Genomic DNA, 15,232 nt, shown 5'->3' with positions numbered 1-15,232 from the left:
TGATCGTATTACTTTGGTTAATTTAATGTCAGGATTTATATGGAGCTATGTGACATACTGCCGGATTTGCTATCATGTCAGGGTTTTCTTGGAAGGTGTTGGATTTGCCTGACTCCTTACAATACCAGAACTGACATGTGATTACATTTTCACGCAATTTGGGTGCATAGAACCTGAGAAATCAGTACCCAGAACAACCACCTCTGGCCGTAATAATGGCCTTGATACGGCTGGCCATTGAGTCAAACAGAGCTTGGATGGCGTGTACAGGTACAGCTGCTCATGCAGCTTGAACACGATACCACAGTTCATCAAGAGTAGTGACTGGCATATTGTGACGAGCCAGTTGCTTGGCCACCATTGACCAGACGTTTTCAGTTGGTGAGAGATCTGGAGAATGTGCTGGCCAGGGCAGCAGTCGAACATTTTCTGTATCCAGAAAGGTCCGTATAAGACCGGCAACATGCGGTCGTGCATTATCCTGCTGAAATGTAGGGTTACGCAGGGATCAAATGAAGGGTAGAGCCACGGGTCGTAACAAATCTGAAATGTAACATCCACTGTTCGAAGTGCCGTCAATGCGATCAAGAGATGACCGAGACGTGTAACCAATGGCACCCCATACCATCACGCCGGGTCATACGCCAGTATGGCGATGACGAATACACGCTTCCAATGTGCGTTCACCGCGTGGTCGCCAAACACGAGTGCGACCATCATGATACTGTAAACAGAACCTGGAATCATCCGAAAAAATGACGTTTTGCTATTCGTGCACCCAGGTTCGTCGATGAGTACACCATCGCAGGCGCTCCTGTCTGTGATGCAGCGTTAAGGGTGACCACAGCCATGGTCTCCCAGCTGATAGTCCATGCTGCTGCAAACGTCGTAGAACTGTTCGTGCAGATGGTTGTTGTTTTGCAAACGTCCACGTCTGTTGACTCAGGGATCGAGGCGTCGCTGCACGATCCGTTACAGCCATGCGTATAAGATGCCTGTCATCTAGGCTGCTAGTGATACGAGGCCGTTGGGATCCAGCACGGCGTTCCGTATTACCCTCCTGAACCCACCGATTCCATATTCTGCTAACGGTCATTGGATCTCGACCAACGCGAGCAGCAATGTCGCGATACGATAAACAGCAATTGCGATAGGCTACAATTCGACCTTTATCAAAGTCGGAAATGTGATGGTACACATTTCTCCTCCTTACATGAGGCATCGCAATCATGTTTCTCCAGGCAACGCCGGTCAAGTGCTGTTTGCGTATGAGAAATCGGTTGTAAACTTTCCTGATGTCAGCACGTTGTAGGTGTCGCCACCGGCGCCAGCCTTGTGTGAATTCTCTGAAAAGCTAATCATTTGCATATCAGAGTATCTTATTCCTGTCGGGTAAATTTCGCGTCCGTAGCACGTCATCTTCGTGGTGTAGCAATTCTAATGCCCAGTAGTGTATATTCATTGAAATATGTTCAATAACCCCACGATGTACGAAGTACGTAACTATAGGGTTACTCGCGCACACTCCATGGATTGATCCAAACCTCCCTGTGTTAACAATGCGTACATAGTATATAGGTGTTGAAATGTGAGTATTGGGTAGTAGGTCTATAGCTGATACAGCTGATGCCAAGGAATTCACAATCGGTGAATTAATTTCTAGTAGTTTCCTGCAGCTGTGTATCCTCAACATTATTTATTTATTCAACCTGTCCTGTCTTACATTCCACTGGGAAGTCGCACATACAGTACCTTTGTTTTGGCGGATCACGTAGAAGAAGGTGTAATTAGATGAATGACGAACACTAACTTCACTAAACGAAGGTTTATTCAGCACTTGCACATACAAGATCGCGGAGCGAACTGCCTCCGGCCAGATCACATACAATATACAGTATATACAGCTACAGAACATTCCTGTGCAATAATTCTTGACATTTGTGGATACTTCTAGAATGTACTCGAACCGAATATAGAAATTAAAAGTGTACAGTCCAAGTGAGTTTTGAACAGTCTAGTATCATAACCACTAAACTACGGAGCTACTCGGCTTCTGCTGCGACCTTGCTCCCTCCTTCAGCGAACAGCGTCTCGGTGTTACGTCGCCCTAGATAACTGCCGAGCTTCCTCAGCTCTCGATAACACCTGGCCGGTGAAGTCGTCGTCCACGTCTTCAGGATGTAACGGAAACACAGTGTCCATCGTCGTAGTCACCTCACGCCCATGCACCAGGAAAAATGGCGTAAATCCTGTGGTTTCTTGTTTGGCGGTATTATAGGCAAACGTCACGAAAGTCAGCACCTCAACACAGTTGCTCTGCTCAACATTAAACAACAATGATAGCACATCGGACAAGGTCTTATTAGGGCGTTCAGTAAGCCCGTTAGTTTGCGAATGGTAGGCAGTCGTCATGTGATGAGTAATGTTGCACTGACGGTTTATCTCTGTCACAAGATTCGATTGAAAAACTTTCCCTCGATCCGTAATTAACGACCTTTGGGCACAGTGTTTCAATACAATGTCTTTCACGATGAATTTGGCTACCTCGAATGCTTCGGCTGTTGTCACGGCTTTTGTAATGGTATAGCGCGTCAGATAATCAGTGCAAACAATGCTCCATCTATTGCCACTAGCAGACGTTGGAAATAGTCCGAGGAGATCAATCCCAACACGCTGGAAAGGTATTTCGGCTGGTGGAATTGGTATGAGTCGCCCAGATGGTTTCTGACAAGGGAACCTCCCCATCGCACCCCCCTCAGATTTAGTTATAAGTTGGCACAGTGGATAGGCCTTGATAAACTGAACACAGATCAATTGAGAAAACAGGAAGAAGTTGTGTGGAACTGTGAACTACTAACTAATAAAGTTAATATTGGCAGTACTTGTATTACAGCAGTTGTCACTAATAGTGCTAGTAATAATAATGTAAGTAGGCTGTTCAGGTTTTTATGTTGGTAACGCCACATAGCGCTTTCTATGAAAATCGCTGATTGTGCTGTGTGCAGCCTGTGGCTGGTTTGCATTGTTGGAATATTTGCTATTGCAGTGTTAGGCAGTTGGATGTGAACAGCGCGTAGCGTTGCGTAGTTGAAGGTGACCCGCCAGCAGTGGTGAATGTGGGGAGAGAGATGGCAGAGTTTTGAGAGCGGATGATCTGGACGTGTGTCCATCAGAAAGAGTAAATTTGTAACAGTGGATATCATGAACTGATAGAGATATGATGACTTTTGAACATTATTAAGGTAAATACATTGTTGTTCTCTACCAAAATCTTTCATTTGCTAACTATGCCTATCAGTAGTTAGTGTCTTCAGTAGTTAGAATCTTTTATTCAGCTGGCAGTATTGGCGAACACTGTATTGCAGGAGTTTGAGTACGAAGATTTTTGTGAGGTAAGTGATTCATGAAAGGTATAGGTTATTGTTAGTCAGGGTCATTCTTTTTTAGCGATTATTGAAAGTCAGATTGCGTTGCGCTAAAAAAAATATTGTGTCAGTTCAGTAATGATCAGAATAAGTAAAGAGAGTAATGTCTGAGTACGTTCAGTTTTGCTCAGCTGTTTGAAAATCAAATAACGTAGAGGTTTTCCAGCACTGTCATTTATAAAATTTTTCTAAGGCAATGTTTCATGACAATAATAACAAGAATAATATTAATGACAGTAGCAAATCCAAAAAGAATTTAGAGGTGTAGGAGACAGATGTTTCGTGATACAGCGTGTTCTGGTGAAAGGAATTTTAAGGAGACTGCACCAACTAAGAATACCCGGAAAGAGGAAGATGTGGTTGGAAAGAAGAGTGTACAAGGGTCACGAGTGCGTACGATTACACTGTAATCCTTATTGTTGCTTTAGTAGACACGTCATTAATTGTCTTCTGAACTTGGATATGTCGTTTATTTCTCTTATATAATATTCCAGAGTCGGGTTCCTGCTACTGTGAAGGACTTTGAGAAAGAGGCTGAACGATGAAGTTAGACAGAAAGGATTTTGCTCTGATGGGAACGAGTGTCTCTGTCATGTTGTTCAAGTAAAGGCGTTAAGATCGAGGAGAGATATACACGGACAGTGCTCGTTGATAAACCAGTAGAAAAGACAGAGGGTGCTTTCAGGCACGCAAGTAGCTACTGGGTTGTTATAATTAAAGTGCAGCTACTCACACATGCCCAGTGTGGGCTTTAAGTATCGTATGGCAGCGAAGCTTGGTAGATATCCTAATGGGTTAATGCAGAGCCGATTTACGCAGGAAAAAACTTAGTTCCAAAATTGGCCATGAGGCTTAAATCTGTCACTGTCACTGGAACAAAGACGTACAGAAATGTTTCCATATGTAATGGATCAGGAAACGGACGTTGGCAGAAAAGGGCCAACATTTGCTATAGGAAAAACATTGAGTCTATTATTAACCGACTGATTAGACAATTTGTTCAGTATGACCACCGGACCCGCTGTAGTGCTCTAAATTTGCACTCGATGGCCAAAATTGGAACTTTTTTCTTTCAGCGTAAGTCAGTTCCGTACTAATGCATATGCATAACTACATACCAAAATCACTGTCCACACTGAGTCTCCTTCAGTACACTCCGTCGTCAGGCCACGAGTGGCCTACAGGGACCATCCGACTCTCGTGTCATCCTCGCTGGAGGATGCGGATAGGAGGGGCGTGGGGTCAGCACACCGCACTCCCGGTCGTAAGATGGTATTCTTGGTTCAAATGGCTGTGAGCACTATGGGACTTAACTTCTGAGGTCATCAGTCCCCTAGAACTTAGAACTACGTAAACCTAACTGACCTAAGGACATCACACACATACATGCCCGAGGCAGGATTCGAACCCTGCGACCGTAGCGGTCTCGCGGTTCCAGACTATAGCCCCTAAAACCGCTCGGCCACTCCGGCCGGCGTGAAATGTACATGTTTCGGTCAGTCCGGTAAGCAAAAGTACTTAAAAGCGCTAAGCCCGAAATCCGACTACGAGCCGGCCGCTGGTGGCCGAGCGGTCCTGGCGCTACAGTCTGGAACCGCTCGACCGCTACGGTCGCAGGTTCGAATCCTGCCTCGGGCATGGATGTGTGTGTTGTCCTTAGGTTAGTTAGGTTTAAGTAGTTCTAAGTTCTAGGGGACTTATGACCTCAGCAGTTGAGTCCCATAGTGCTCAGAGCCATTTGAACCATTTTGAAATCCGACTACGAGTCCCATTCTGGCACAAAGTTTCATACACGACTAATAGGTAGTAGATCTATATATAATACAGCCGATGATAAGGAATTCGCATTCAGCGAAATAATTTCGAATTATTTCGTACAGCTGTGGATCGTCAACATTGCCCGTTGTTTTGATTTGAAGTACATTCTAAGATGACTTCTACATCTACATCTACATCCATACTCCGCAAGCCACCTGACGGTGTGTGGCGGAGGGTACCCTGAGTACCTCTATCGGTTCTCCCTTCTATTCCAGTCTCGTATTGTTCGTGGAAAGAAGGATTGTCGGTATGCTTCTGTGTGGGCTCTAATCTCTCTGATTTTATCCTCATGGTATCTTCGCTAGATATACGTAGGAGGGAGCAATATACTGCTTGACTCTTCGGTGAAGGTATGTTCTCGAAACTTTAACAAAAGCCCGTACCGAACTACTGACTTTCTAATTCCCTAAGTATATTGGTTTATATATACCACATTTTTAGCGGATAAAGCGCATCTGACTATGGCAACAGCTTTCTGAAACCGGTTATGTGACTATTTTTTTTTATATCTAAGTGTCCGTGAGCATACTTCCAGTTGGCAACATGACAATTTTTACACATTTAGAGATCACTCATAGCGGGACAGTGTTACAGATGAGACGTGTTTTGTAGTCCGTGAAATATGGGCCTCTGTTTCCGATGCCCAGTTAGTACACCTTGAGGTCACTGTCACCGCAGCAAGCCGTGGTGCAGTACTCATGTAAACTCTCCATCCGTATCAAAGCCCTGGCACTACCATTCCTGTCATTCCTCTCAAGATAATCGGATCTCTACACAGTTCGAATATTATAACTTGTATTTTGAAGTGCATTAAGAATATACTGAGTGAAACGCCCGCTAAATCACGCGGGGCTAACAGGTAATTAGGGTTGTGGAATGGGCCAAGTCACTTGTGGTCGGATTCATTTCACAATTGTAATTTATTATCATTTTGTTCACAAATACACTTTTGAAAGAATTAAATTTGCTTCGCTGCTGAAGGCCTCAGAATAAGTTCAATTTTGAAAAAACATGACACACATTTAAATTTACGAATAAGATAAATCGTATACATATGTGAGACCAGCATGCGGAGCGGCTGAAGGCCACCGGATTAAATCTTCAAAATTCCAAATATACTGTGATGATTACTGAACGCAGAAGGCCTCAATGTTTTAAGATGCTAAAAGGGCTGATGGCCCCCAAGGTGCACAGAAGGAGATAAACAAACGAAATAAGATGGCTGAAGGTCGCAAAGTTAAATTCTGAAAATTAAGGAAATATATATATTGCAACAATCGGTAAAACAATATATTAAGTTTACAAATTTCCTTTTGCAACACCAATGGCGGAAGGCCCACAATAACTTGTAAAATCTTTCAGAGGAAATTACAATAACCTTTCAAGAACAGAAGGCGATAATGATTGGACTTAAAGGAAACTCAGAGAGCATGTTCCAGAGCTGAAAGCCCACAACTAACCTTGCCAAATTAAAAATATAAAATACAGTTAAATCACGACAACACTGCCAAAAGGATAATTAAGAGAAGGGCACTCTGGAGTCTCCAGTGGATCGGTCTGCCCTCGTTCACTTAGGCGAGACAGGTGGTGAGTCCAACTACACTCAATTCTTGCGAACCCAACCAAGGGACAGTCACGGATCGACTGACCAACAGCTTGCTTGCCACGACGGAGTAGACGAGAATTCAAGTCCCCCCAAAAAATTTACATGTATCACTATCCCCAAACAAACGCGTGAACTGAACTGCCAAAACTACACACCATGTTGGGCAGGTGAGGAAAAGACACTGCCTAAAAACTACGTTAGCGACCACAAGGCAGAATATCTTGCTGGTGCACTTAACTATGGATAAATTAATTTAATCAATTCCACCTGACGCCGGCTATTTGGAGCATTTCACTCGTTGTTGCTCACAGGAAAACCTCCACAACAGCAACGCCGGAACCAACAACGTAATGCTCAAACCCACTTAACATTCATATCCTGGGTCTGCGAGCGACGATGCTCGTACCGATCGGACAGCTCCAGACAAACTCCGATACTGCGCAGAGACCGCCAGCTGCACAGTCGATTACGCCGCACGGAGAGAACAGATATATCGATACGCGCTGCTAACGCCGCTCACGGTGAGGCAAAGCAGCATCTCAGTGACAGTAGTAATTTAAATTAAGTAGTACCCAGGAGCAGATATAGACTCAGATCACAATATAGTAGTGATGAAGAGTAGGCTGAAGTTCAAGACATTATAATGTCAGGAAGAATCAATACGCAAAGAAGTGGGTTACGGAAGTACTAAGGAATGATGAGATACGTTTGAAGTTCTCTAACGCTATAGATACAGCAATAAGGAATAGCGCAGTACGCAGTACAGTTGAAGAGGAATGGACATCTCTAAAAAGGGCCATCACAGAAGTTGGGAAGGAAAACATAGGTACAAAGAAGGTAGCTGCGAAGAAACCATGGGTAACAGAAGAAACACTTCAGTTGATTGATGAAAGGAGCAAGTACAAACATGTTCCGGGAAAATCAGGAATACAGAAATACAAGTCGCTGAGGAATGAAATAAATAGGAAGTGCAGGGAAGCTAAGCCGAAATGGCTGCAGGAAAAATGTTAAGACATCGAAAAAGATATGATTGTCGGAAGGACAGACTCAGCATACAGGAAAGTCAAAACAACCTTTGGTGACATTAAAAGCAACGGTGGTAACATTAAGAGTGCAACGGGAATTCCACTGTTAAATGCAGAGGAGAGAGCAGATAGGTGGAAAGAATACATTGAAAGCCTCTATGAAGGTGAAGATTTGTCTGATATGATAGAAGAAGAAACAGGAGTCGATTTAGAAGAGATAGGGGATCCAGTATTGGAATTTAAAAGAGCTTTGGAGAAATAAGGCAGAGCGGATAGATAACATTCCACCAGAGTTTCTAAAAGCGTTGGGGGAAGTGGCAACAAAACGACTATTCACGGTGGTGTGTAGAATATATGAGTCTGGCGAAATACCATCTGACTTTCGGAAAAGCATCATTCACACAATTCCGAAGACGGCAAGAACTGACAAGTGCGAGAATTATCGCACAATCAGCTTAACAGCTCATGCATCGAAGCTGCTTACAAGAATAATATACAGAAGAATAGAAAAGAAAATTGAGAATGCGCTAGGTGACGATCAGTTTGGCTTTAGGAAAAGTAAAGGGACAAGAGAGGCAATTCTGACGTCACGGCTAATAATGGAAGCAAGGCTAAAGAAAAATCAAGACACTTTCATAGGATTTGTCGACCTGGAAAAAGCGTTCGACAATATAAAATGGTGCAAGCTGTTCGAGATTCTGAAAAAAGTAGGGGTAAGCTATAGGGAGAGACGGGTCATATACAATACGTACAACAACCATGAGGGAATAATAAGAGTGGACGATCAAGAACGAAGTGCTCGTATTAAGAAGGGTGTAAGACAAGGCTGTAGCCTTTCGCCCCTACTCTTCAATCTGTACATCGAGGAAGCAATGATGGAAATAAAAGAAAGGTTCAGGAGTGGAATTAAAATACAAGGTGAAAGGATATCAATGATACGATTCGCTGCTGACATTGCTATCCTGAGTGAAAGTGAAGAAGAATTAAATGATCTGCTGAACGGAATGAACAGTCTAATGAGTACACAGTATGGTTTGAGAGTAAATCGGAGAAAGACGAAGGTAATGAGAAGTAGTAGAAATGAGAACAGCGAGAAACTTAACAATGAAGTTAAGGAATTCTGCTACCTAGGCAGCAAAATAACCAATGACGGACGGAGCAAGGAGGACATCAAAAGCAGACTCGCTATGGCAAAAAAGGCATTTCTGGCCAAGAGAAGACTACTAATATCAAATACCGGCCTTAATTTGAGGAAGAAATTTCTGAGGATGTACGTCTGGAGTACAGCATTGTATGGTAGTGAAACATGGACTGTGGGAAAACCGGAACAGAAGAGAATCGAAGCATTTGAGATGTGGTGCTAGAGACCAATGTTGAAAATTACGTGGACTGGTAAGGTAAGGAATGAGGAGGTTCTATGCAGAATCGGAGAGGAAAGGAATATGTGGAAAACACTGATAAGGAGAAGGGACAAGATGATAGGACATCTGCTAAGACATGAGGGAATGACTTCCATGGTACTAGAGGGAGCTGTAGAGGGCAAAAACTGTAGAGGAAGACAGAGATTGGGATACGTCAAGCAAATAATTGAGGACGTAGGATGCAAGTGCTACTCTGAGATGAAGAGGTTAGCACAGGAAAGGAATTCGTGGCGGGCCGCATCAAACCAGTCAGTAGACTGATGACAAAAAAAAAAAAAAAAGTGAGATGGAAGTATGTTTAAACAGGGTGTAAAATACCTGATGGCGGGAACACGAGCCACGCGCAGCTCACACGGTTTTTAGCACAATTTCTGTCTTCATAAATTATTTTACACTACCAGCCTGAATGTTGCTACCACCACTCATTTTTCAGGTGTGGAGTCTACCCACGGTCACAATATTGTTGTACAACCCTCCAAGTAGGACTGAAACGATTCCCATTGATCCAGAGCATTTATTTTTCGAATAACGTGCACAATTATCCTTTCAGGAAGCACTTGGAGTTGCACTAATCTAGCACATTATTCAGTTATTTCAGCCAGCCACACAGGCACTCTCATGGCTAAGAGTAATTTATCTCAGAGGAATGTCGACAGAGGAGACCAGAGCAACACACCCCGAAACCATGGACAGACTTAATCACACAGTCCAATACTCCATGTGCACAGTAAATAAAATTTCTTAATTTGCTTTCCTTTGTGGAGCCGCTGTTTTAATGGACAGCAGTGTAATTGTGATATCGACACAGGCAAGCTAATCACTACCACCGCCACTACAATCTAGAAGTTAGCCCCCCCCCCCACACCATGTACGACAGGAACTCCATACAGGTTGTCCAGAAATTCCCGCTATCGTTTCAAAAAAGTGTAACTTCGAAACTACTAGAGACAGAATATCGTGGTTTGTTGTAAAACGATTGGGTTTTCCTATCTTTGTCGTTTGCTGCATTTTTGACTTGGAGTGTATGAAAACTGCGAGAGACTACTACTCGTGAAAATCACAATGTGTCTCGAGTAGGCTGACTAGAAATCTGTGACAACGGTAGTAAGGAATTATCGAGGCCAGTAAGGGAAGGCAGCACCTGTAAAAACAAGATTAATTATTTGCTTCAAAAACTTTAGAGAAACAGGTAACGTGCAAGACCCTCCTTGTGCGTCCTTGTGCCTCAGGTACGTGTTGACAGACTGTAAGCTGCCTTTCAACGCGACCCCCAGAAGTCAATTTGTCGTGCACCATGCAGTTTCAGAAAGCAGGATCAGCTGTCCATAAAGTGTTACATAAGCGATAACGCCTTTTTAGGTACAAAGCACAATTCGACATCTACATATATACTCCGCTAGCCACCAAGCGGTGTGTGGCGGAGGACACAATTCGCGCCAAAGTCATATTCCGCCCCCCCCCCCCCCCCGCCCCCTTTGTTCCACTCGCGGATCGCGCGAGGGAATAACACCTCAGTACGAGCTCTTATTTCCCTTATCTCTGAATCGTGAGCGTTGTGCGATCTGAAAGATGGTGGTAATAATATATGCTCTACATCCTCGGTGAAGATCGGATTTCGGAATTCAGTGAGGAGCCCCTTCTGTTTAACGCGCCGTCTATCTGCAAGTGAGCCCCACTTCAAACTTTCTATGAGATTTGTAACGCTCTCTCGATGGTTAAATGTACCAGTCACGAATCTTGCCGCTCTTCTTTGGACCTTCTCAATCTCTTGAATCAGACTTAACTGGTAAGACGAACAATACTCCAATACTGGACGAACTAACGTATTGTAAGCTATTTCCTTTGTTGAAGGACCGCATCGCTTCAGGATTCTATCAATAAACCGCAATCTAGAGTTCGCCTTACCCGTTACTTGCACAACCTGATCATTCCATTTGAGATCATTTCGAATAATCACACCCAGATACTTGACGGACGTTACCGCTTCCAAAGACTGGCCATTTATATTGTACTCGTACTTTAATGGGGTTTTCGCTTTGTTATATGCAGTAGGTTACACTTACTAATATTGAGAGATAATTGCCAGTCATTACACCACACATTTATTTTCTGCAAATCCTCATTGATTTGTTCACGACTTTCGTGTGATACTATTTTCCTGTAGACTACAGCATCATCGGCAAACAGTCTAAGACCTCTGTCAATAACATCAACTAGATCGTTTATGTAAATCGTAAAAAAGAAGAGGACCTAATACGCTGCCCTGGGGCACACCTGAAGTTACGCTCGTTTCTATTAAGTCACCCCGTTCAGGACGACATACTGCTCCCTGTCTGTTAGGAAACTTTCTATCCAACCGCATATCTCATCGGATAGACCACAAGCGCGCACTTTTCGTAGCAAGCGACAGTGCGGAACTGAGTTGAACGCCTTTCGAAAGTCGATAAATATGGCATCAACCTGGGAGCCGATATCTAGAGCCTGTAGTATATCATGAACAAAGAGGGGCGGGTGTGTCTCGCATGACCGCTGTTTCCTAAATCCGTGCTGGTTTCTGCAGATGAGCTTCTCATAGTCTAGAAAGGTCATTATGTCTGAACACAAAATATGTTCCATGATTCTACAGCAAATCGTCAATTGGTCCAAGCACTGCAACCAAACGACAGTCTTCTAAGGTACGCCCCTCGCGAGTTCCGTTCTGGTCTCCCAGATGCTAACAATGACTACATGAAAAAAGTTCCTGTTTTCAGATGAAGCAATGAACCATGGACCTTGCCGCTGGTGAGGAATCTTGCGTGCCTCAACGATACAGATAGCCGTACCGTAGGAGCAACCACAACGGAGGGGTATCTGTTGAGAGGCCAGACAAACGTGTGGTTCCTGAAGAGGGGCAGCAGCCTTTTCAGTAGTTGCAGGGGCAACACTCTGGATGATTGACTGACCTGGCCTTGTAACACTAACCAAAATGGCCTTGCTGTTCTGGTACCGCGAAAGGCTGAAAGCAAGGGGAAACTACAGCCTTAATTTTTACCTAGGGCATGCAGCTTTACTGTATGATTAAATGATGATGGCGTCCTCTTGGGTAAAATATTTCGAAGGTAAAATAGTCCCCCATTCGGATCTCCAGGCGGGGACTACTCAAGAGGACATCGTTATCAGGAGAAAGAATACTGGCGTTCTACGAATCGGAGCGTGGAATGTCATATCCCTTAATCGGGCAGGTAGGTTAGAAAATTTAAAAAGGGAAATGGATAAGTTAAAGTTACATATAGTGGGAATTAGTGAAGTTAGTTGGGAGGAGGAACAAGACTTTTGGTCAGGTGAATACAGGGTTATAAATACAAAATCAAATAGGGGTAAAGCAGGAGTAGATGTAATAATGAATAAAAAAAATAGGAGTACGGGTAAGCTACTACAAACAGCATAGTGAACGCATTTTTGTGGCCAAGATAGACACGAAGCCCACGTCTACTACAGTAGTACAAGTTTATATGCCAACTAGCTCTGCAGATAACGAAGAAATTGATGAAATGTATGACGAGATAAAAGAAATTATTCAGGTAGTTAAGGGAGACGAAAATTAAATAGTCATGGGTGACTGTAATTCGATAGTAGGAAAAGGGAGAGAAGGAAACATAGAAGATGAATAAGGATTGGGGCTAAGAAATGAAATAGGAAGCCCCCTGGTAGAATTTTGCACAGAGCATAACTTAATCATAGCTACCACTTGGTTCCAGAATCATGAAAGAAGATTATATACATGGAAGAACCCTGGAGATACTAAAAGGTATCAGATAGATTATATAATGGTAAGACAGAGATTTAAGAACCAGGTTTTAAATTGTAAGACATTTCCAAGGGCAGATGTGGACTCTGACCACAGTCTATTGGTTATGAACTGTAGATTAAAACTGAAGAAACTGCAAAAAGGTGGGAATTTAAGGAGATGGAACCTGGATAAATTGAAAGAACCAGAGGTTGTACAGAGTTTCAGGGAGAGCATAAGGGAACAATTGACAGGAATGGGGGAAAGAAATACAGTAGAAGAACAATAGGTTGCTTTGAGAGATGAAATAGTGAAGGCAGCAGAGGATCAAATAGGTAAAAAGACGAGGGGTAGTAGAAACCCTTGGGAAACAGAAGAAATACTGAATTTAAATGATAACAGGAGAAAACATAAAAATGCAGTAAATGAAGCAGGCAAAAAGGAATACAAACGTCTCAAAAATGATATCGACAGTAAGTGCAAAATGGCTAAGCAGGGATGGCTAGAGAACAAATGGAAGGATGTAGAGGCTTATCTCACTAGGGGTAAGATGGATACTCCCTACAGGAAAATTAAAGAGACCTTTGGAAAAAGGAAAACCACTTGCATGAATATCAAAGAGCTTTGATGGAAACCCAGGTCTAAGCAAAGAAGGGAAAGCAGAAAGGTGGAAGGAGTATATAGAGGGTCTATACAAGGGCGATGTACTTGAGGACAATATTATGGAAATGGAAGAGGATGTAGATGAAATGGGAGATACCATACTGCGTGAAGAATTTGACAGAGCACTGAAAGACCTGAGTCGAAACAAGGCCCCGGGAGTAGACAACATTCCATTGGAACTACTGACGGCCTTGGTAGAGCCAGTCCTGACAAAACTCTACCATCTGGTGAGCAAGATGTACGAGAAGGGTGAAATACCCTCAGACTTCAAGAAGAATATAATAATTACAATCCCAATGAAAGCAGGCGTTTACAGATGTGAAAATTACTGAACTATCAGCTCAATAAGTCACAGCTGGAAAATACTAATGCGAATTCTTTACAGACGAATGGAAATCTGATAGAAGCCGACCTCGGGGAAGATCAGTTTGGATTCAGTAGAAATGTTGGAACACGTGAGGCAATACTGACCTTACGACTTATCTTAGAAGAAAGATTAAGGAAAGGAAAACCTACGTTTCTAGCATGTGTAGACTTAGAGAAAGCTTTTGACAATGTTGACTGGAATACTCTCTTTCAAATTCTGAAGGTGGCAGGGGTAAAATACAGGGAGCGAAAGGCTATTTACAATTTGTACCTAAAGGAGATGGCAGTTATGAGAGTCGACGGGTATGAAAGAGAAGCAGTGGTTGGGAAGGGAGTGAGACAGAGTTGTAGCCTATCCCCGATGCTATCCAATCTGTATATTGGAGCAAGCAGTAAAGGAAACAAAAGAAATGTTCAGAGTAGGTATTAAAATCCATGGAGAAGAAACAAAAACTTTGAGGTTCGCCGATGACATTGTAATTCTGTCAGAGACAGCAAAGGACTTGGAAGAGCAGCAGAACGGAATGGACAGTGTCTTGAAAGGAGGGTATAAGATGAACATCAACAAAAGCAAAACAAGGATAATGGAATGTAGTCGAATTAAGTCGGGTGATGCTGAGGGAATTAGATTAGGAAATGAGACACTTAAAGTAGTAAAGGAGTTTTGCTATTTGGGGAGTAAAATAACTGAAGATGGTCGAAGTAGAGAGGATATAAAATGTCGAGTGGCAATGACAAGGAAAGCGTTTCTGAAGAAGAAAAATTTGTTAACATCGAGTATAGATTTAAATATCAGGAAGTCGTTTCTGAAAGTATTTGTATGGAGTGTAGCCATGTATGGAAGTGAAACGTGGACGATAAATAGTTTAGACAAGAAGAGAATAGAAGCTTTCGAAATGTGGTGCTACAGAAGAATGCTGAAGATTAGATGGGTAGATCACATAACTAATGAGGAGATATAATAGAATTGGGGAGAAGAGGAGCTTGTGGCACAACTTGAAGAAGGGATCGGTTGGTAGGACATGTTCTGAGACATCGAGGGATTACCAATTTAGTATTGGAGGGCAGCGTGGAGAGTAAAAATCGTAGAGGGAGACCAAGAGATGAATACACTAATCAGATTCAGAAGGATGTAGGCTGCA

The sequence above is a fragment of the Schistocerca serialis genome, chromosome 7 (genome assembly GCF_023864345.2).
Source record: "Schistocerca serialis cubense isolate TAMUIC-IGC-003099 chromosome 7, iqSchSeri2.2, whole genome shotgun sequence".
In the NCBI taxonomy this organism is placed as follows: Eukaryota; Metazoa; Arthropoda; class Insecta; order Orthoptera; family Acrididae; genus Schistocerca; species Schistocerca serialis.
The sequence above is the reverse complement of the archived record's forward strand: the minus strand, read 5'-3'. Positions refer to the sequence as shown.